This window comes from Salmo salar, chromosome 22, assembly GCF_965601325.2.
Source record: "Salmo salar chromosome 22, fSalSal1, whole genome shotgun sequence".
Taxonomy (NCBI): domain Eukaryota; kingdom Metazoa; phylum Chordata; class Actinopteri; order Salmoniformes; family Salmonidae; genus Salmo; species Salmo salar.
In genome coordinates this window covers 57,496,838-57,520,549 of record NC_138312.1, presented here as the reverse complement: position 1 = coordinate 57,520,549, position 23,712 = coordinate 57,496,838, and the positions used below count along the sequence as shown (strand labels likewise).

Below are 23,712 nucleotides of genomic sequence, written 5' to 3'. Positions count from 1 at the left end.
CATCAAATAATTATTAAAGGTGGAAGGTGGGTGACTAATGATAAAACATTCATATCAAAGAGGAGAAGGAGGAGGGGTAGAGGAGGAGACGTGGATGGAGGAGAAGGGGGGTAGAGGAGGAGAAGTGGAAGTGAGGAGGAGGGGGTAGAGGAGGAGGGGGGAAGGAGGGGGAGGGGGGAAGGAGATGGGGGGTAGAGGAGGAGGGGGGGAGGAGGAGGAGGGGGGTAGAGGAGGAGGGGGTTGAGGAGGAGAGCTGGAAGTGGGGAGCAGGAGTGGAGGACCTTAAAATGTTGTCCTTGAGTAGCCTTTCAGTGTTAAACCTAATAAATGTCTGGGCCTAACTGCTTACAACATTTGTCGACCTCTTTTTACGTAATGAATTGTATCACCAACACAACTCTCAAATAAGCAACAACATTTAAACACTCAATTGAAATGCGCTAGCTATCTTTATACAGACAGTAGGCTGTGTTTGTACCATTAACATTGAGGTTAACTTTTTAAGGTATAGGGGGCAGTATTTTCATTTTTGGATGAAAAGCGTGCCCAGAGTAAACTGCCTAATACTCAGGCCCAGAGTCAAATATTTGCATATTATTAGTAGATTCGGATAGAAAACACTCTGAAGATTCTAAAACTGTTTGAATGATGTCTGTGAGTATAACAGCACTCATATGGCAGGCAAAAACCTGAGAAAAATCCAACTAGGAAGTGGGAAATCTGAGAATTGTAGTTCTTCTTTTGAATCCCTATCGAAACTACAGTGTCTGTGGGGTCATGTTGCACTTCCTAAGGCTTCCATTGGCTGTCAACAGCCTTTAGAAACTTGTTTCCTCCTTCTCCTGTTACTGGGCAGAGAATAGTAGCTCAGCCAATGAGTGGACTGCCTATGGACAAAGGGCTTGGGTATGTGCGAGCCCGCGAGCGAGCCGTTCCTTCTTTTTCTCCTGGAATGAATACGCTATTGTCCGGTTGGAATATTATCGCCGTTCTATGTTAAAAATACCCTAAGGATTGATTGTAAACAACGTTTGACATGTTTCTACGACCAGTAATGGAACATTTTGACTTTTCGTGTCCTGATTTACACTCGCGCGTTATGCCTTTGGATAGTGATCTGAACGCACGAACAAAACGGAGGTATTTGGACATAAATATGGAGTATTTCGAACAAAACAAACATTTCTTGTGGAAGTAGGAGTCCTCGGAGTGCATTCTGACGAAGATCAGCAAAGGTAAGAGAATATTTATAATACTAATTCTGAGTTTAGTTGACCCCAGAACTTGGCGGGTATCTGAATAGCTTGCTTTGCTGGCGAGCTATGTACTCAGAATATTGAAAAATGTGCTTTCTCCGTAAAGCTATTTTAAAATCTGACACAGCGGTTGTGTTAAGGAAAAGTATATTTATAATTCTTTCAATAACTGTTGTACATTTTATCAACGTTTATGATGAGTATTTTTGTAAATTGATGTGCACATTCACCAGAAGTTTTAATGGGAATACATTTTCTGAACATCACGCGCCAATGTAAAATGGGGTTTTTGGATATAAATATGAACTTTATCGAGCAAAACATGCATGTATTGTGTAACATGAAGTCCTATGAGTGCCATCTGATGAAGATCATCAAAGGTTAGTGAATATTTTAGCTGAATTTTTGGTTTTTGTGATGCATGTCCTTGCTTGGAAAATGTCTGTGTGGTTTTTCTTGTGAAGTTTACGTCCTAACATAATCTAATTTTATGCTTTCGCCGTAAAGCCTTTTTGAAATCGGACAATGTGGTTAGATTAACGAGAAGTTTATCTTTAAAATGGTGTAAAATAGTTGATTGTTTGAGAAAATGAAATTATGAGATTTTTGCTGTTTTGTATTTCGCGCCATGTTATTTCACTGGCTGTTGAATAGTGTGTCCCGCAGGTGGGACGGTGACGTCCTACCTAGCCCAGAGAAGTGGCCACATTGTCCTGTTGTTGATTAGACTACTTTCCACCACGGGACAATTTTTTCTTCAAACGGATGGTCGGGGGTCCAGAAAATAATCATAAATAATTTGTAGACTGCAAATTGACCGCAAGAAGCCCAAACAGATATAATATTTGAGTAAAACCTAATCATTTCTAACTTTGCTTACATTTGTATACAATCACATCTCTCTATTATGCGTGGCAGTGGGGGCTGGTGGGGGGAGGAATAGGAAGATGCGCTCATAGGTAATGACTGGAATGGAATAAAAGGAACGGAGTCAAACATGTGGTTTCCATATGTTTGACGTGTTTGATACCGTTCCATGAATTCCATTCCAGCAATTACAATGAGCCCGTCCTTCTATAGCTCCTGCCACCAGCCACAACTGATGCGTGTGAATACTTGGGAACAGATTTCCAAAATAAATAAAAAATCGCTATGAGCAGATTTCCTGGTGTTTTTACAGCTTTTTATGACCCTCAAAAAGTGAAATAAATAAATAAATATATATATATATATATATACATATATATATATATATACATAAATATATATATATATATATATATACATACATATTTTTATATATATATATACACACACAATTTTGGGGGGGCTCAGAAAACATGGGGGGCCAAATAAAACCACCTGCGGGCCACCAGTTGGAGAACCCTAGCCTAGAGGATCTCCAGTGGTAGAGGATTTCCAGTGGTAGAGGTTCTTCAGTGGTAGAGGATCTCCAGGGGTAGAGGTTCTCCAGTAATAGAGTTTCTCCAGTGGTAGAGGATCTCCAGTAGTAGAGAATCTCTAGTGGTAGAGGTTTTCCAGTGGTAGAGGTTCTCCAGTGGTAGAGCTTCTCCAGTGGTAGAGGTTCTTCAACTGGTAGAGGTTCTCCAGTGGTAGAAGATCTCCAGTGGTAGAGGTTCTCCAGTGGTAGAGGTTCTCCAGTGGTAGAGGATCTCCAGTGGTAGAGGATCTCCAGTGGTAGAGATTCTCCAGTGGTAGAGATTCTCCAGTGGTAGAGGTTCTTCAACTGGTAGAGGTTCTCCAGTGGTAGAGGATCTCCAGTGGTAGAGGTTCTCCAGGGGTAGAGGATCTCCAGTGGTAGAGGTTCTCCAGTGGCAGAGGTTCTTCAACTGGTAGAGGTTCTCCACTGGTAGAGGTTCTCCACTGGTAGAGGTTCTCCAGTGGTAGAGGATCTACCCACTGGTACAGGTTCTCCACTGGTAGAGGTTCTCCAGTGGTAGAGGATCTCCAGGGGTAGAGGTTGTCCAGGGGTAGAGAATCTCCACTGGTAGAGAATCTCCAGGGGTAGAGGCTCTCCACTGGTAGAGGTTCTCCATCTGGTAGAGGTTCTCCACTGGTAGAGGTTCTCCACTGGTAGAGATTCTCCAGGGGTAGAGGTTCTCCAGTGGTAGAGGATCTCCAGGGGTAGAGGTTCTCCATCTGGTAGAGGTTCTCCAGTGGTAGAGGTTCTCCAGTGGAAGAGGTTCTCCAGTGGAAGAGGTTCTTCAACTGGTCGAGGTTCTCCAGTGGTAGAGGTTCTCAAGTGGTAGAGGTTCTCCAGTGGTAGAGGTTCTCCAGTGGTAGAGGTTCTCCAGTGGTAGAGGTTCTCCAGTGGAAGAGGTTCTTCAACTGGTCGAGGTTCTCCAGTGGTAGAGGTTCTCCAGTGGTAGAGGTTCTCCAGTGGTAGAGCCACTGTCTGTCTGTCTGTCTGTCTGTCTGTCTGTCTGTCTGTCTGTCTGTCTGTCTGTCTGTCTGTCTGTCTGTCTGTCTGTCTGTCTGTCTGTCTGTCTGTCTGTCTGTCTGTCTGTCTGTCTGTGAGAATTAAAGGAATGAGGAGTTAGGAATGAGGAGTTAGCTTAATTTAGGACGGTAGTTTGCTGAATAAATGCTTGAGCCACTTGACTATCTTGAGCGACAGAAGGAGGGGAAGGGAAGGAGTGCATGCGTTTGTGTGTGTGTGTGTGTGTGTGTGTGTGTGTGTGTGTGTGTGTGCACTAATCTGCCGGAGCAGCAGCCGAGAAAGCAGCCTGTCACTTTTCCTTCGGCCAAGAGGATGACAATGGCAGTGTGCAGCATTGCGCACAGACTCCCCTGGCATCCCTGAACCCTGCCCCACAGCCTCTTGACAGGTCATCATTGTAAATAATATATTTTTGACCTGCCTAATCAAATAAAGCTTAAATATAACATAGATTAAAAACAGCACATGTAAACCAACCAGGTGGGAGGCGTTCTGCTAAAATAACTCTATAAAAACAACAGTTCTGTGTTAGTACTATCCAATATGGAGGTCTAAAGACAAATCAAGAGGAAAGGTTTGGACATGGAAGAGTGAAGAGGCCTGGAGAAAAACATCTGAGCCTACGAATGGATGGATTACTGAAACTTCAAAGGCTCTCTCTCTCTCTCCCTCATTTTCAAATTCTTTGCGGGTCTGTGTAATCTGAGGGAAATATGTGTCTCTAATATGGTCATACATTTGGCAGGAGGTTAGGAAGTGCAGCTCAGTTTCCACCTCATTTTGTGGGCAGTGTGCCCATAGCTTGTCTTCTCTTGAGAGCCAGGTCTGCCTTCGGCGGCCTTTTTCAATAGCAAGGCTATGCTCACTGAAAGTCAAAGCTTTCCTTAAGTTTAGGTCGGTCACAGTGGTCAGGTATTCTGCCACTGTGTACTCTCTGTTTAGGTCCAAATAGCATTCTAGTTTGCTCTGTTTTTTTGTAAATTCTTTCCAATGTGTCAAGTAATTATCTTTTTGTTTTCTCATGATTTGTTTGGGTCTAATTGTGTTGCTTTCTTGGGGCTTTGTGGGGTCTGTTTGTGTTTGTGAACAGAGCCCCAGGACCAGCTTGCCAGGTGATGGTTTTGTTGGAAGGTTTGGGAATCGCTTCCTTTTAGGTGGATGGCGAATTTAACGTCTCTTTTCTGGATTTTGACAGTTAGCATTTATCGGCCTAATTCTGCTCTTCATGCACTATTTTCTGCTTTACGTTGTACACTGAGGATATTTTTGCAAAATTCTGCATGCAGTCTCAATTTGGTATTTGTCCCATTTGGTGAATTCTTGGTTGGTGAGCGGACCCCAGACCTCACAACCATAAAAGGGCAATGAGGTCTACAACTGATTCAAGTACTTTTAGCCAGATCTTAACTGTGTGTTCCTTTTGATGCCTTGTCTCTCAGATCGTTCACAGCTTTGTGGAAGTTAAATGTGGTGCTGATGTGTAGGCTGAGGTAGGTACAGTTTTTTGGTGTGCTCTAGGGCAACGGTGTCTAGGTGGAATTGGTATTTATGGTCCTGGGCAACTGGACCTTTTTTTTGGAACACCATTAATTTTGACTGAATCTGTGCAGAAGATCTTGGTGCTGCTGTAGGCCCTCCTTGGTTGGGGACAGAAGCACCAGAACATTAGCAAACAGTAGACATTTGACTTCAAAGTCTACTAGGGAGAGGCCGGGTGCTGCAGACTGTCCTAGTGCCCTCACCAATTCATTGATTTATACAGTGGAAAGTATTCAGACCTTTTACTCAGACTTTTTTGCAAAAAATTGTAATATCACATTTACATAAGTATTCAGACCCTTTACTCAGTACTTTGCTGAAGCACCTTTGGCAGCGATTACAGCATCGAGTCTTCTTGGGTATGACGCCACAAGCTTGCCACACCTGTATTTGGAGAGTTTCTCCCATTCTTCTCTGCAGATTCTCTCACGTTCTGTCAGGTTGGATGGGAAGCGTTGCTGCACAGCTATTTTCAGGTCTCTCCGGAGATGTTCGATCGGATGTTTAGGGTGTTTTTGTTTGGATAGGTTACTCAAATCCTTTCTCAAGTTTTTGCATTCTTCATCAAACTTTTTGCCAATGTTGTTTTTATTAGGTTGTCTTAGGTTGTCTAATTAAAATGATTACATTTGATAGGGAAGCTGATAGGTCAAAAACACCACATTACCAAAAATATGTGGACACCTGCTCGTCAAACATCTAATTCCAAAATCATGGACAATAATATGGAGTTGGTCCCCCCTTTGCTGCTATAACACTCTTCTGGAAAGGCTTTCTACTAGATGTTGGAACACTTTTGTGGGGACTTGCTTCCATTTAGTCACAAGAGCATTAGTGAGGTCGGGCACAGATGTTGGGCGATTAGGCCTGGCTCGCAGTCGGCATTCCAATTCATCCCAAAGGTGTTAGATCGTGTTGAGCTCAGGGATCTGTACAAACCAGTCAAGTTATTCCACAGAGATCTCGACAAACCATTTCTGTATGGACCTCGCTTTGATCACCGGTGCATTGTCATGTTGAAATAGGAAAGTGCCTTCCCAAAACTTTTGCCACAATGTTGGAAGCACAGCGTTGTTTAGAATGTCATTGTATGCTGTAGCATTAAGATTACCCTTCACTGGAACTAAAGGGGCCTAACACGAACCATGAAAAACAGCCCCAGACTATTAGTCCTCCTCCACCAAACTTTACAGTTGGCACTATGCATTTTGGCAGGTAGCGTTCGCCTGGAATCCGCCGAATCCAGATTAGTTTGTCGGACTACCAGATGGAGAAGCATGATCTGGGGAGGCCATATAGGGTATGGCTAGTGTTGGTGTGGCTAGTGTGTGTGGGGGGGAGGGGTGTTACTGTTTGGGGTGATGTGGTTTGTGTGTAGGTCCTCTCTGCATGTGTCCTCTGGGTGCAGGACCGTGTGGAGGTCTCGCCAGTCTGGGAGGGGTGTCCGTTGCTCCTGTGTGAGGTGGGAACTGCTGCCTTGTAGAGATGGACCTGGTCATAAAGGCTGTCCATGTCCAGGGTGGAGTGATGGGCCACAGTCACGGGAAATGCTTGCATTCACCGCTGTATGGTAGTAGGGGGAAAGTGTTTTCGTGGTAGCAGGGTGGAGATAAACACTTTTGCATTGGCGAAAGTGGAAGAAGCTTTTTCAATCACTCCCTTGAGTGCTGTGATCTCTCTCTCTCTCTCTCTCTCTCTCTCTCTCTCTCTCTCTCTCTCTCTCTCAGAAAACACAAAACAAACTGTCTACTTTGAAAACTCAATCATATTTCTTTGAAAGCATTTTTTTTTTGTTTTCCCAAAGCTGTACATTTCCAAGGTCTTGCCTCAAGGAGAATGCCAGTCTGTGAGTGCTGCTAGGCTGCTAAGCTATCTTCCACAAGGACCTAGGGGGAAAAAAACATGTTAGCCTTCACTTCAGAAAAATATCACACGTCATGGCATGACATGGTTTCATTGGAAGTGGAGAGGCCCGCGTTTTAATGCAGACACACCTGGTTTGTTGGAACTGGCAAAGGCCACAACCTGTACAACCCAAGAAAAGAGATATGAATGTGCATGTGTGTGTGTGTGTGTGTGTGTGTGTGTGTGTGTGTGTGTGTGTGTGTGTGTGTGTGTGTGTGTGTGTGTGTGTGGAAATGCTCTAGCGGGACTTGAAGAGATCAAACTGCTAACATATCTGAACCGACTACAGATAGCACCTAGCTGGTTAACATATCTGAACCGACTACAGATAGCACCTAGCTGGTTAACATATCTGAACCGACTACAGATAGCACCTAGCTGGTTAACATATCTGAACCGACTACAGATAGCACCTAGCTGGTTAACATATCTGAACCGACTACAGATAGCACCTAGCTGGTTAACATATCTGAACCGACTACAGATAGCACCTAGCTGGTTAACATATCTGAACCGACTACAGATAGCACCTAGCTGGTTAACATATCTGAACCGACTACAGATAGCACCTAGCTGTTTAACATATCTGAACCGACTACAGATAGCACCTAGCTGGTTAACATATCTGAACCGACTACAGATAGCACCTAGCTGGTTAACATATCTGAACCGACTACAGATAGCACCTAGCTGGTTAACATATCTGAACCGACTACAGATAGCACCTAGCTGGTTAACATTTCTGAACCGACTACAGATAGCACCTAGCTGGTTAACATATCTGAACCGACTACAGATAGCACCTAGCTGGTTAACATATCTGAACCGACTACAGATAGCACCTAGCTGGTTAACATTTCTGAACCGACTACAGATAGCACCTAGCTGGTTAACATATCTGAACCGACTACAGATAGCACCTAGCTGGTTAACATATCTGAACCGACTACAGATAGCACCTAGCTGGTTAACATATCTGAACCGACTACAGATAGCACCTAGCTGGTTAACATATCTGAACCGACTACAGATAGCACCTAGCTGGTTAACATATCTGAACCGACTACAGATAGCACCTAGCTGGTTAACATATCTGAACCGACTACAGATAGCACCTAGCTGGTTAAGAAAACAGAACCGACTACAGATAGCACCTAGCTGGTTAACATATCTGAACCGACTACAGATGTCTTATCTGGTGCTCCCTCTCTCTGTACCAGACACGAGCTTAGAAACAGCTGTTTTCTGGATGGTCAATAAGCAATATGTTAGAAATAGATATAAACATCACAGCCCTCCAAACCCCCTAGCCCTGGCACTGCCCTCAGAAACCCCCTAGCCCTGGCACTGCCCTCAGAAACCCCCTAGCCCTGTCACTGCCCTCAGAAACCCCCTAGCCCTGGCACTGCCCTCCAAATCCCCTAGCCCTGGCACTGCCCTGGCAATGCCCTCCAAACCCCCTAGCCCTGTCACTGCCCTCAGAAACCCCCTAGCCCTGGCACTGCCCTCTAAACCCCCTAGCCCTGGCACTGTCCTCCAAACCCCCTAGCCCTGGCACTGTCCTCCAAACCCCCTAGCCCTGGCACTGCCCTCTAAACCCCCTAGCCCTGGCACTGCCCTCCAAACCCCCTAGCCCTGGCACTGCCCTCCAAACCCCCTAGCCCTGGCACTGCCCTCTAAACCCCCTAGCCCTGGCACTGCCCTCCAAACCCCCTAGCCCTGGCACTGTCCTCCAAACCCCCTAGCCCTGGCACTGCCCTCCAAACCCCCTAGCCCTGGCACTGCCCTCCAAACCCCCTAGCCCTGGCACTGCCCTCTAAACCCCCTAGCCCTGGCACTGCTCTCCAAACCCCCTAGCCCTGGCACTGCCCTCTAAACCCCCTAGCCCTGGCACTGCCCTCTAAACCCCCTAGCCCTGGCACTGCCCTCTAAACCCCCTAGCCCTGGCACTGCTCCTCTAAACCCCCTAGCCCTGGCACTGCCCTCCAAACCCCCTAGCCCTGGCACTGCCCTCTGAAACACACAGGCTAGTAAAATCAGTGATGAAGATTTGTCACTGAAGTAACACATCTAAAAACGTTGGTTGAGCTGTTGACTTGCGGGAAATTAAAACATCCGTATTTGACGCTATTTACAATTGTCATAAATATACAATACACAAGAAATCCATTGACACAATTGGATTACCGTCTTTGAATATCGTCTTTGATTGTTTTCTGTCTTTTCATAAATGGTTGGTAGTGTAGGCTATACAGGCCCTTGGCCCTCGTTGTGATTTTACACATTAGACCAATATACCAACCTCCTTGCCACGCCCGGTGAAAATCAATCTAGACATTTAATTCCTACGACTTGCTGTCTTTCCAACGGCAAAGCAAGGCAAGCCCTTAACCAAAACGCTGTGTGACGCCATTGGGTGAGTCATCGCCGGCGGCATTGTGACTGTTGATGTTCTGATTGAAGGAATGCATGTTGTCGTCGGTGTTCAGTGACGATGGGCTTCACAGTAAAACACAGGGCCCATTCTGTCTCACCATCACTGGCTCTTTCAACTGAGACAACAACAAAATGGGGGACACTGAGTGTCTCTGTGCTCCCAGTGCTTACATTCCTTCAGCCTTGTGAAATGTGTGACAGAAAGCCTTAATTTAAATGCTGTGTGTGTGTGTGTGTGTGTTTGAACTAGTAGAGGGGTGTGTGTGTGTGTGTGTGTGTGTGTGTGTGTGTGTGTGTGTGTGTGTGTGTGTGTGTGTGTGTGTGTGTGTGTGTGTGTGTGTGTGTGTGTGTGTGTGTGTGTGTGTGTGTATATATGCATGCCTGTCCATGCATGCATAGCCTGTGTGTGTATTGTGGGGTGACGATGAGTGAGTGAGTAAAGTAAAGCCCTCCAACCAGGAACAATGTCCTCTATTTAAGTGTAAAGACACCGGTCAGTGTGAAAACAGAGCTGTGCTGTTTAACTGTGAGAAGTAGCATAGCCATGTTCTCTGCTTCCCCCCTCCACTCTGGACCGCTCTATTGACAGAGACAACATAGCAAATGGCCCCCATATTCCCTACAAAGTACACTACTTCCCTACGGGCCCTGGTCAAAAGTAGTGCACTATATAGGGAATAGGGTGCCATTTAAGACACGCCCAGAAACTCATGGCTTCAATACCAATAGCCAGGTGGAAGATTTCATTGTTTGTCTCCATCAAACAGGTTAGCTCTAGTTCAACAACTCCTGTCATATAGGCTAACAGTTGTGTGCTGTAAATACCCAACAGCTCCGCGTGACGCAGTGCTAGAGGCGTCACTACAGACCCTGGTTCAATCCCGGGCTGTATCACAACCGACCGTGATCTGGAGTCCCATAGGGCGGTGCACAATTGGCTCAGTGTCGTCCGGGTTAGGGGAGGGTTTGGCCGGGTATAGGCAGTCATTGTAAAATAAGAATTTGTTCTTAACTGGCTTGCCTAGATAAATAAATAAAAATGTCCTTCATACTTAATTTAACCTTTAGTTATACAGGTTATTCTCATTGAGATCAAATCTATGTTGTGAGAAAGACATATATACAACCTAGTACTCCACCTTAGCACCATGGGTAATAGAACAGAACTTCAACTTTTAATTTGGCATCACTGTACAAGAATGAAAAAGGATCACAGAAACAAACAAGATGTTAAAATGGATAACCAGTAAGTTACTGATAGTACCTACCCAAAACACAAAGGGTCCACGATGTTAAAATGGTTAACCAGTAAGTTACTGATAGTACCCACCCAAAACACAAAGGGTTCCATGATGTTAAAATGGATAACCAGTAAGTTACTGATAGTACCCACCCAAAACACAAAGGGTTCCATGATGTTAAAATGGATAACCAGTAAGTTACTGATAGTACCCACCCAAAACACAAAGGGTTCCATGGTGTTAAAATGGATAACCAGTAAGTTACTGATAGTACCCACCCAAAACACAAAGGGTTCCATGATGTTAAAATGGATAACCAGTAAGTTACTGATAGTACCCACCCAAAACACAAAGGGTTCCATGGTGTTAAAATGGATAACCAGTAAGTTACTGATAGTACCCACCCAAAACACAAAGGGTTCCATGATGTTAAAATGGATAACCAGTAAGTTACTGATAGTACCCACCCAAAACACAAAGGGTTCCATGATGTTAAAATGGATAACCAGTAAGTTACTGATAGTACCCACCCAAAACACAAAGGGTTCCATGATGTTAAACTGGATAACCAGTAAGTTACTGATAGTACCTACCCAAAACACAAAGGGTTCCATGATGTTAAAATGGATAACCAGTAAGTTACTGATAGTACCCACCCAAAACACAAAGGGTTCCATGGTGTTAAAATGGATAACCAGTAAGTTACTGATAGTACCCACCCAAAACACAAAAGGTTCCATGATGTTAAAATGGATAACCAGTAAGTTACTGATAGTACCTACCCAAAACACAAAGGGTTCCATGATGTTAAAATGGATAACCAGTAAGTTACTGATAGTACCCACCCAAAACACAAAGGGTTCCATGGTGTTAAAATGGATAACCAGTAAGTTACTGATAGTACCCACCCAAAACACAAAGGGTTCCATGATGTTAAAATGAATAACCAGTAAGTTACTGATAGTACCCACCCAAAACACAAAGGGTTCCATGATGTTAAAATGGATAACCAGTAAGTTACTGATAGTACCCACCCAAAACACAAAGGGTTCCATGATGTTAAAATGGATAACCAGTAAGTTACTGATAGTACCCACCCAAAACACAAAGGGTTCCATGATGTTCCTCCTCTCTTCTCCAGACCATTTCCGGAGACCTTCTCCCCTTCCTCACCTCGCTCATCAACTCATCCTTGACCGCTGGCTACGTCCCTTCCGTCTTCAAGAGAGCGAGAGTTGCACCCCTTCTGAAAAAACCTACACTCGATCCCTCCGATGTCAACAACTACAGACCAGTATCCCTTCTTTCTTTTCTCTCCAAAACTCTTGAACGTGCCGTCCTTGGCCAGCTCTCCTGCTATCTCTCTCAGAATGACCTTCTTGATCCTAATCAGTCAGGTTTCAAGACTGGGCATTCAACTGAGACTGCTCTTCTCTGTGTCACGGAGGCTCTCCGCACTGCTAAAGCTAACTCTCTCTCCTCTGCTCTCATCCTTCTAGACCTATCTGCTGCCTTTGATACTGTGAACCATCAGATCCTCCTCTCCACCCTCTCCGAGTTGGGCATCTCCGGCGCGGCCCACGCTTGGATTGCGTCCTACCTGACAGGTCGCTCCTACCAGGTGGCGTGGCGAGAATCTGTCTCCGCACCATGCGCTCTCACCACTGGTGTCCCCCAGGGCTCTGTTCTAGGCCCTCTCCTATTCTCGCTATACACCAAGTCACTTGGCTCTGTCATATCCTCACATGGTCTCTCCTATCATTGCTATGCAGACGACACACAATTAATCTTCTCCTTTCCCCCTTCTGATAACCAGGCGGCGAATCGCATCTCTGCATGTCTGTCAGACATATCAGTGTGGATGACGGATCACCAGCTCAAGCTGAACCTCGGCAAGACGGAGCTGCTCTTCCTCCCGGGGAAGGACTGCCCGTTCCATGATCTCGCCATCACGGTTGACAACTCCCTTGTGTCCTCCTCCCAGAGTGCTAAGAACCTTGGCGTGATCCTGGACAACACCCTGTCGTTCTCCACTAACATCAAGGCGGTGACCCGATCCTGTAGGTTCATGCTCTACAACATTCGCAGAGTACGACCCTGCCTCACACAGGAAGCGGCGCAGGTCCTAATCCAGGCACTTGTCATCTCCCGTCTGGATTACTGCAACTCGCTGTTGGCTGGGCTCCCTGCCTGTGCCATTAAACCCCTACAACTCATCCAGAACGCCGCAGCCCGTCTGGTGTTCAACCTTCCCAAGTTCTCTCACGTCACCCCGCTCCTCCGCTCTCTCCACTGGCTTCCAGTTGAAGCTCGCATCCGCTACAAGACCATGGTGATTGCCTACGGAGCTGTGAAGGGAACGGCACCTCCATACCTTCAGGCTCTGATCAGGCCCTACACCCAAACAAGGGCACTGCGTTCATCCACCACTGGCCTGCTGGCCCCCCTACCTCTGAGGAAGCACAGTTCCCGCTCAGCCCAGTCAAAACTGTTCGCTGCTCTGGCACCCCAATGGTGGAACAAGCTCCCTCACGACGCCAGGACAGCGGAGTCGATCACCACCTTCTGGAGACACCTGAAACCCCACCTCTTTAAGGAATACCTAGGATAGGATAAAGTAATCCTTCTAACCCCCCCCCCCTTAAAAGATTTAGATGCACTAGTGTAAAGGGGTTGTTCCACTGGATATCATAAGGTGAATGCACCATTTTGTAAGTCGCTCTGAATAAGAGCGTCTGCTAAATGACTTAAATGTAAATGTAAATGTTAAAATGGATAACCAGTAAGTTACTGATAGTACCTACCCAAAACACAAAGGGTTCCATGATGTTAAAATGGATAACCAGTAAGTTACTGATAGTACCTACCCAAAACACAAAGGGTTCCATGATGTTAAAATGGATAACCAGTAAGTTACTGATAGTACCTACCCAAAACACAAAGGGTTCCATGATGTTAAAATGGATAACCAGTAAGTTACTGATAGTACCTACCCAAAACACAAAGGGTTCCATGATGTTAAAATGGATAACCAGTAAGTTACTGATAGTACCCACCCAAAACACAAAGGGTTCCATGATGTTAAATCGGCTAACCATTGAAACCATTCAGGGTAATAAAGTTGTCCCAGTGGTGTTGTGTTAATGTAGCTGAACTAATGATAGCCTCACCCAGAGTCACCTTGCCTGCATCCCAAATTGCCATTTAGTGCATTTCATTTGATCAGGGTCTAAAGGGGAGTAGTGCACTATATATGGAAAAGGGTGCCATTTGGGATGTACATCCTTACATAGCAGGCACCCTTTCATGTTGAACACAACAGGAAACAATCATCATCGCCCTGGAAACAATATCAGACCTGATATTGGTTATTATCAGAACTCTTTCATCTACTATAGGCTACCGGATATAGTTTTTTTTTTGTTCATTATCAATGTGATGCTCTGGTTCATTTACCACTATGTAAACTCCTCAATGTATACTTTATTTATTTAACCTTTATTTAACTAGGTAAGTCAGTTAAGAACAAATTCTTATTTACAATGACAGCCTTGGAACAGTGGGTTAACTGCCTTGTTCAGGGACAGAACGACAGATTTTTACTTTGTCAACTCAGGGATTCGATCTAGCAACCTTTCGGGTTACTGGCTCAACGCTCCAACCACTAGGCTACCTGCCGCATATGGACAGATAATGATTGGATAACTCAGTGTGTTGTTACTTGATTCATTTAAAACTAAGCCTAGCTTTACAATTGTAAAAACGGGCCATTCACTTGGCTACCTGCACTAGTATTAAACATAGAGCTCCTAGACCTAAACAATGTTTCTTACATCAGGCTCAGAATCACACACAACTACCCTCTTGCTACCCAAACCCACCTCCTCTCACCTAGATCACAACACACACACACACCACACACACACACACACACACACCACACACACACACACACACCACACACACACACACACACACACACACACACACACACACACACACACACACACACACACACACACACACACACACACACACACACACACACACACACACACACACACACACACACACACACACACACACACACGCACTTCTCCCCTTCACCAAAAATTACCATTCACAGACGTCAAAGAGCACCTCCATCCACTGACTGCAGTGCTGGAGAATGAAGCATCTCACTACACTGCTACTGTTGAGGCACTGCTTCTCACTGTGGGCAGAGCAGCTCGGGCTAAAAGCTGCTCTCAGTTAAGAATATTAGTGATGGAGGATTATCTGTAGAGAGAATGATGAGATCAGATAATATAGGATAACATGATTATAATGACTCCTAAAAACACAATCCATTAGGACGTTACACAAAGACACAACAATAACAGAGGAGAATAACACAGCTCTAACAACTAGCCACTTCTTACAGATACTATGTGGAAGTTTAGTTGCTAGACTAGGTCTAATTGTTTCCGTCAAATGTTGGCTTGAGTGCTGACTGTATTCAGAGCTTTGTGCTTCAACAAGCTATAGCATTTGTGAAACTGGTAAAATGTGACTACATGGTCACAGTCCGGAGCCCTGGTTTCATATTGTATAAAGATGTGGGATGATTCATGAAAACAAGAGAAACCAGAGACTGTGGAAATGCTTCATCCACATTTCTGATCAGTGGGAGAGAGAGAGAGAACGTCCTCTGTCAGATTGAAGTGTCAACAGTAGTTCAGTAGCCCTACTTCTACAATGCACACTGTCTGGAAGTCCAGACCAAATGCTAACTAATGCTGTTCTTTTTCAGCCAATATCCATCCCGCCTTTGTGCCTAGTCTGCCTATACAAGTACACTAACCATGAACATTTTGAAAGGTATTGAATAAGCTAAGGTAAAAAATAAAAAATGCCTTCGAAGGAATATCGATTAGAAAAGACAGAAAAAAACATCAACGTTTTAGCCTACAGTAGAAACAAAGTAAACCACACAATGCTTCCATCATGCCTTGTAAAACAAGTCTGTCTGTGCACCATTTGAGAACCAGCTCAGTTTCAACAGAGCGTCTCTTCTCAGGAGAGACCTCCAAGGCAGTTGAATCAGAATGTTGTTTTCTTCTAAAGAGACATTCTATAGAATTCCAGCATAGAACTTTAGATACACCTTTTGGACCCATACAAAAGGTATGCCTACCAAGAACCATAAAGTGTTCTTTAGCTTGTCCTTGTAGGTCAGAAAACACTTTGTAGTTCCAGGAGGAACAATTTTTTCACCAAACAAAATAACCCCCAAAAGAACCCTTTTATTTTGCCTTTATTTAGGGCTAACCAGGAAGCCTAAGTCATCGAGAACATATATTTTACAATACAGACTTCAACCTTATAAAATCTTTTTTTTTTTAAGTGTGTAAAGTCTATACCTTTGTTGCTTTCTAGTGCTTCAGTGCAGCACCACCGACTGATAATCCCGACTCCCTCCCAAACCTTGCTCATACCCTATAAGACAACCCCACCGCAGGTTATATACAACCATCAAAGCATATGTAGGTTAGGCTCCAACGCTCCAGCTGAAGTGGGAACTACCACACAGTCCTGTGTGCTGATGCAGACAGAGAGGTCTGCATCCAAATGGCACACTATTCCCTTTATAGTGCACTACTTTAGACCAGGGTCAGTAGGACTCTGGCACCCTATTCCCTTTATAGTGCACTACTTTAGACCAGGGTCCTGAGAGTGTTTGTACTGTGTGTATATGTGTATTCATCGTTACCCCATGACACACACAAACACACAGACACACACATGTACACACACACACACAGATAGTTCAAACCCCTTATCATGTCACAAGGTTCACCTGAGAGCACTGCAATTATGAATCAACTCTGAACCGAAGGGTCTATGGAAGAACTCTGTCATGTTCAGACCATTATAATGATAAACACCTTCATGATGAATTAGGGTCACGTAGAGGTGGTACTACTGTATTACTACATGATGTATTAGGGTCATAGAGAGGTGGTACTACTGTATTACTACATGATGTATTAGGGTCATAGAGAGGTGGTACTACTATATTACCACATGATGTATTAGGGTCATGGAGAGGTGGTACTACTGTATTACTACATGATGTATTAGGGTCATAGAGAGGTGGTACTACTATATTACCACATGATGTATTAGGGTCATAGAGAGGTGGTACTACTATATTACTACATGATGTATTAGGGTCATGGAGAGGTGGTACTACTATATTACTACATGATGTATTAGGGTCATAGAGAGGTGGTACTACTATATTACCACATGATGTATTAGGGTCATAGAGAGGTGGTACTACTATATTACTACATGATGTATTAGGGTCATGGAGAGGTGGTACTACTATATTACTACATGATGTATTAGGGTCATGGAGAGGTGGTACTACTATATTACCACATGATGTATTAGGGTCATAGAGAGGTGGTACTACTATATTACCACATGATGTATTAGGGTCATGGAGAGGTGGTACTACTATATTACTACATGATGTATTAGGGTCACGGAGAGGTGGTACTACTATATTACTACATGATGTATTAGGGTCATGGAGAGGTGGTACTACTATATTACCACATGATGTATTAGGGTCATAGAGAGGTGGTACTACTATATTACTACATGATGTATTAGGGTCATGGAGAGGTGGTACTACTATATTACTACATGATGTATTAGGGTCATGGAGAGGTGGTACTACTATATTACTACATGATGTATTAGGGTCATATAGAGGTGGTACAACTAAATTACTACATTATGTATTAGGGTCATAGAGAGGTGGTACTACTATATTACCACATGATGTATTAGGGTCATAGAGAGGTGGTACTACTATATTACTACATGATGTATTAGGGTCATGGAGAGGTGGTACTACTATATTACTACATGATGTATTAGGGTCACGGAGAGGTGGTACTACTATATTACTACATGATGTATTAGGGTCATGGAGAGGTGGTACTACTATATTACTACATGATGTATTAGGGTCATGGAGAGGTGGTATTACTATATTACCACATGATGTATTAAGGTCATGGAGAGGTGGTACTACTATATTACTACATGATGTATTAGGGTCATTTTTTAAATTTACTTCATTTAGCAGACACTCTTATCCAGAGTGACTTACAAATTGGTGCATTCACCTTATGATATCCAGTGGAACAACCACTTTACAATAGTACATTTATATCTTTTTTTTTGGGGGGGGGGGGGTTAGAAGGATTACTTTATCCTATCCCAGGTATTCCTTAAAGAGGTCATGGAGAGATGGTACTACTATATTACTACATGATGTATTAGGGTCATGGAGAGATGGTACTACTATATTACTACATGATGTATTAGGGCCATGGAGAGGTGGTACTACTATATTACTACATGATGTATTAGGGTCATGGAGAGGTGGTACTACTCTATTACTACATGATGTATTAGGGTCATGGAGAGGTGGTACTACTGGAGAGATATTACTACATGATGTATTAGGGTCATGGAGAGGAGGTCCTACTATACATGATGTATTAGGGTCACGGAGAGGTGGTACTACTATATTACTACATGATGTATTAGGGTCATAGAGAGGCGGTACTACTGTATTACTACATGATGTATTAGGGCCATGGAGAGGTGGTACTACTATATTACTACATGATGTATTAGGGTCATAGAGAGGTGGTACTACTATATTACTACACCATGTATTAGGGTCATGGAGAGGTGGTACTACTATATTACTACATGATGTATTAGGGTCATGGAGAGGTGGTATTACTATATTACTACATGATGTATTAAGGTCATGGAGAGGTGGTACTACTATATTACTACATTATGTATTAGGGTCATTTTTTTAATTTACTTCATTTAGCAGACACTCTTATCCAGAGTGACTTACAAATTGGTGCATTCACCTTATGATATCCAGTGGAACAACCACTTTACAATAGTACATTTATATATTTTTTTTGGGGGGGGGGGGTTAGAAGGATTACTTTATCCTATCCCAGGTATTCCTTAAAGAGGTCATGGAGAGATGCTACTACTGGAGAGATATTACTACATGATGTATTAGGGTCATGGAGAGGAGGTCCTACTATACATTTTTACATTTACATTTTTGTCATTTAGCAGACGCTCTTATCCAGAGCGACTTACAGTAGTGAATGCATACATTTCATATAATTATTTTCCTGTGCTGGCCCCCCCCTAATACATGATGTATTAGGGTCATAGAGAGGTGGTACTACTATATTACTACATGATGTATTAGGGTCATGGAGAGGTGGTACTACTATATTACTACATGATGTATTAGGGTCATAGAGAGATGGTACTACTATATTACTACATGATGTATTAGGGTCATAGAGAGGAGATCCTACTATACATGATGTATTAGGGTCATGGAGAGGTGGTACTACATGATGTATTAGGGTCATGGAGAGGTGGTACTACTATATTACTACATCATGTATTAGGGTCATGGAGAGGTGGTACTACTATATTACTACATGATGTATTAGGGTCATAGAGAGATGGTACTACTATATTACTACATGATGTATTAGGGTCATAGAGAGGAGGTCCTACTATACATGATGTATTAGGGTCATGGAGAGGTGGTACTACATGATGTATTAGGGTCATGGAGAGGTGGTACTACTATATTACTACATTATGTATTAGGGTCATGGAGAGGTGGTACTACTATACATGATGTATTAGGGTCATGGAGAGGTGGTACTACTATATTACTACATGATGTATTAGGGTCATAGAGAGATGGTACTACTATATTACTACATGATGTATTAGGGTCATGGAGAGGTGGTACTACTATATTACTACATGATGTATTAGGGTCATAGAGAGGTGGTACTACTATATTACTACATTATGTATTAGGGTCATGGAGAGGTGGTACTACTATATTACTACATTATGTATTAGGGTCATGGAGAGGTGGTACTACTATATTACTAGTCTATGCTGTGAGCAAGCCCCCTATGGGCCCTGGTCAAAAGTACACTCCTAGAAAAAAAACATTTTCAAAAGGGGTTCTTCGACTATCCCCATAGAATAACCCTTTTTGGTTCCAGGTACAATCCCTTTGGGTCCCATGTAGAACCCTCTGTGAAAAGGGTTTTACATGGAACCCAAAAGAGTTGTCCTTGGAACCAAAAAGGGATCTTCAAAGGGTTCTCCTATGGGGACAGCCGAAAGAACGCTTTTAGGTTCTAGATAGCACCTTTATTTTTCCAAGGGTGTAGTGCACTACATAGGTAATAGGGTTTCATTAGGGACGCACATATTGTTTTCAGTTTCCAGAAGGCATTCCATGTTTATAGTATAAGCACTTAAGGATTGTTTAATTACAGAGCAGCAGCTTTGAGGTTAAAACGACCGCACTGTTGCTTCATGAAATAGTGAAGGCATAGAAATGATTGGCCAAGTCAAATCATTTAAAAAATATATTTTCCACTAGTGAAACCACCGAAAGTAGAGAGCCACAAACCATTTTTTTTTTAAAACAACACTTTTGAAAATAGGACACACGGAGACATAATTGTATAAACCTCTTGTCTCTCGATATGGGTCATTGTTGTTCATTATTAGAAACAGTTTTTATGCTTCAGAATGCAATGCCACTCCTAGCAGGCAAGCAGCAAAGGTTGATGGACTTAAACTGTATCTAAATAGCTATGATAAAATGTGAATGATTCCCCAATGAATCAGAATGCTAAACAAACACACACACACTGATCTACTGGGTGTCTATTGGGTTCAGTGAAAACACAAATCAATCGCTCTTCCTAAGTGTTTAAGTGCACCTTGGGGGGAAACACTTGTGAGAAGGAACCTAAAAGTAGCAGCCTAGGCTCCCACACCAATGCCTCGAAAAACAAAAAAATAAATGATAGGTTATCCACTTACAACAGGGTGACGTTATCAAGACACAGTTTGTTTTTTTTAAGAATGAAAGTGTAGTGATAGCCTCCATAAATGTTTCCCTGCTGTACATTCAGCCTCAGACTGAGAGAAAGCATTTTGCCATTCGGTCAATAGACAGAATATAGATATCCCCCCAACTGGAAGGTTTCAAACAGTCTCCATGGAGAACTGGTACGTGAGTAAAATATTAAAACATATCCCTGGTAACATTACAACACACTTTTACCATTGAATAAATTATACCCCAGAGTTATTTTTCTGTAAATCAAACCGTATAGATAGCCAAACTGTAGCGAGATAATTACGCGACATTGTAACATTGCGGTATGATGTTACAGAGCGGTGATGAACGGAATACGATGTATTCTCATTTTGTGATACAATGTTACTAAATTGGGTGGTTTGAAAAGGATCTCGCTCTTACGCAAGCCAATGTAGCAGCTGTAAACCTACATGAAATAAATACCTACTGGCTCCCACCAGCCTGTCATAATGTGGAATCGGATCAGCAAGTCAGAGGTAACCGTGTAACAACACTGGGTAACATCAACCAGTAGACTTTATTCAATAAAACCCATCTATATGTTCTACGTAGAACAGAAAATATGCAATAAGTCTACAGACCCAGCCAATCCAACATTATATAACTTATGGTTACTGTGATCTAATAAACTATTAAACAACAACAAAACCTCCGATCATTTGCAAGGCAGGCCCTGAAAAGTAGCATACCAATGTAATAATGTTGACATTACACAGTTATCGCTATAGCCAGCCCTTCAGTAACTTCACCTTGCTGATCTCTCTGCACGTTCCTTGCAAGTGATGTCAATAGCTATAACACATTAACTAGCCAATTCACCCACGAAACCAGTGCTTGACTTGGACTAAAATAGATTCCGGTACTCAGTTTGGGTGCCGGTACTGTTTATATTTAGGTGCAGGAGATCCACAATACTTTTGAGATGATATTCTATAAGAGGAACAGGAACACAAGCAGTAAAACATTTGAGGTGTCAGTACTCAAGCTCCGGTAAGCTCCTGCCCAAGTCAAGCACTGCACGAAACCCATTACATTGGGTCAAATAAAGAAAGTCAATGAATGTTATTAGCTAGCGAATAACATATCTACTTGCAATGCACCTGTTTTTAGTCCCGTTTGAAAGCCAGGAAACGACCAGCAGTGACTTGACTAACACCAGCAGCTGCAAGGGGGCAAAACAAGTCTGAAATAGAAGCTAGCTAAGTAGCAGGCAGAAGGCTCGCTAACGCTGAGGACCCACCTCAGACAACGCTGGATAGCTAGCCAGATCTCTGGTCATGACTTTGGCAACTTTACCATTCTCTAGCTAATGGCACGAAGTAGCTCGCTACACTGATACACTTACCCGATCCATGCACCGAATTCACATAGCTAATTTAGCTAGTTTGGCGAGCTAAATGGTGTGTGTGTGTGTGTGTGTGTGTGTGTGTGATATATATATATATATATATATATATATATATATATATATATATATATATATATATATATATATATATATATATAGCAAACGCAATCGTGTGTTGCCCGTACCCTCATATTTGTATCCACAGAGGGAAGGCGAATAATTTTCACTCTCTCCATCTCCTTGAATATTCTTCTTATCCTGAAATTGAACACTTTCACTGACCGAGCCGGCAGACTCGATCAGTAGATCCAAGAATCGAATGTCACATAGAAGACAAGAGAAGAGATTTAAAAAATATAAAAACCCTTATATCGGGAACTGACCTTTTAATCTGCGCATATATTATATTGCTTGAAATCCTCTTGTTTGTAGCGGGATTGAAAAGATCACTACGGGAACAGACCGGTTCGGGAGTGAGACACTCCTTCTCGGGACGTCTCCGACCAAAAAACAAAGGTGTCAGTTCTACTTGCGTTCGGCTGTTGCCTTTTTCCTTCGACCTCGAGTTGAAGTGACAGTCTCCACACGAAGCTTGTGTCGGGTCCACCACCTTTTTGGAAAGCAACAGCCCCAACCTACTAAAAAACGCGCCACTGGTATTTGATTACAAGTCCTACTTGGCTTCTCTGCGATGGTATGTGGGCTACTGCTGGGCTGGAAATCAAGTTAACAAAAAAAAACCTAAGCATATGAAGCCAGGGGCAATCACATGACGAGCTAGGTGGCAAAAACAACCTTCCGGATCAACTAGAGAGGTATAATTACACCCATTTAGCCTGCTCTCTCCCCCTCTCTCTCTCTCCCCGATGAGCACACAAAGTGTCTGCTAGCTAGGTGTTTGAGCTGTGTCTGAGAAGAGAGCCCTGTAGGAATGAATCCTCTTCCCCGGTCTGAAGAGGGAGGGAGGGAGGGAGAGAGAGAGAGAGAGAGGGAGGGAGGGAGAGGGAGGGAGGGAGAGAGAGGGGGAGAGAGAGAGAGAGAGAGGGGGAGAGAGAGAGAGGGAGGGAGAGGGAGGGAGGGAGGGGGAGAGAGGGAGGGAGGCAGCGCCTCGAATTACTCCGCCCCCACATTCTCTCTTCATTTATTTCCAACGTTCTCTAATTCAGTGTATATGGTGTCAATTTCACGCCATATGTTTTGAATTCAAAATAAAATAAATCGTGAACATGAAAAATAAAGTTGAGAATGTAAACATTATATTTTCGAGGACGGGTGAAGTAATGGATGTTCAAATCAAAAACCAAACAATTGAAAGCAAAATGTATAGAATTGTAAACAAAAAATAAGACATCAAAAGAAAAACCCAAATAATTGTAAGCAAATCATTTTAAAGCGAGAGCAAAACTCTATGACAAATGATGCAAAAAAAAATATTTTAAAACGAATGCAAAAATTGTTTTTGGTTAAACTGTCCCAGCAACCAATCCTTG

General features: G+C 43.2%; 1 protein-coding gene across 2 annotated transcripts in view; it reads right to left on the bottom strand.

The window, feature by feature from the left end:
* dag1 (dystroglycan 1) overlaps positions 1-23,169 on the bottom strand; it is a 72,180-nt gene extending 49,011 nt beyond the window's left edge. The window contains exon 1 of one of the 2 annotated variants that reach the window (XM_014168312.3): positions 22,606-23,169. The gene's annotated coding sequence lies outside the window, so the exon portion shown is untranslated. Of the gene's footprint in view, positions 1-22,407; positions 22,526-22,605 lie in introns of those variants that run through there. The other variant, XM_014168313.3, reaches the window with a different exon arrangement.
* Between the last annotated feature and the right edge of the window lie 543 nt (positions 23,170-23,712).